The sequence below is a fragment of the Mastomys coucha genome, unplaced genomic scaffold (assembly GCF_008632895.1).
Source record: "Mastomys coucha isolate ucsf_1 unplaced genomic scaffold, UCSF_Mcou_1 pScaffold14, whole genome shotgun sequence".
Lineage (NCBI taxonomy): Eukaryota > Metazoa > Chordata > Mammalia > Rodentia > Muridae > Mastomys > Mastomys coucha.
In genome coordinates, this window is record NW_022196896.1 from 58,648,623 (window position 1) to 58,649,451 (window position 829).

Sequence of the window (829 nt, forward strand, 5' to 3'; positions counted from 1 at the left end):
CTCTCTCTCTCTCTCTCTCTCTCTCTCTCTCTCTTCTCTCTCTTTCTCTCTCTCTCACACACACACATGCACACACAAAGGCACATGTACCTGCACTCACACTCATGAATCTTCACACACATATACACATTACAAACATACACAACTCCCAAAGACTTTAAATTATGTCTATTAGAGCTTATACCATTTGGAGCCCACACATAAGGGCTTAGGTTACTCTATTCCCTTTGGAACAGGCAGAATACACTTAGGGTTCATTCAGTTGGTCTTGGCCTTAAATTGAGGGATGTGCAATGTGCTTGCCTATTTTCAGGCTTTGAAACAGGGGTTGTAAAAATTTCTTTTCCCAAGGAGCTCCCGAACTGAATAAGTACCAGGAGTAAACTCAGGGACACTCATAAGATTTGAGGCACAGCACCCTAATCTTTCTTAGCTCCTTGTGTTCCTATTTGTATCACCAGATTTAAGGTCCTGACTGCATCCTGCCCGGTCCATAGTCCAAATTGTTGGATATCGAATCAAATGAATATTTCCAGAGAGAAAAGAGTTTACCCTAATGTTGGTACAATCAAAGACGCTTTAACAAAAGGGCTGTTTATAAAGATAGGAGCAGAATGAGGGAGAAAGATTAAGAATGAGGCAGATGTCCAGACAAGAAAGGGCAGAGCCATCATGATTCTAAAGCAAAAGGGAGGCAGGGAGGAAGTGATTTCACATGAAGAAGGGAAGAGTTGCAAAGAGAGGAAATGGAAAGCTTTGGTTGAATAATGCTTAAGGGGCCAAAGAACACCACCTTGACTTCACTTTTCCTTCATTTTGATGTGTCCCT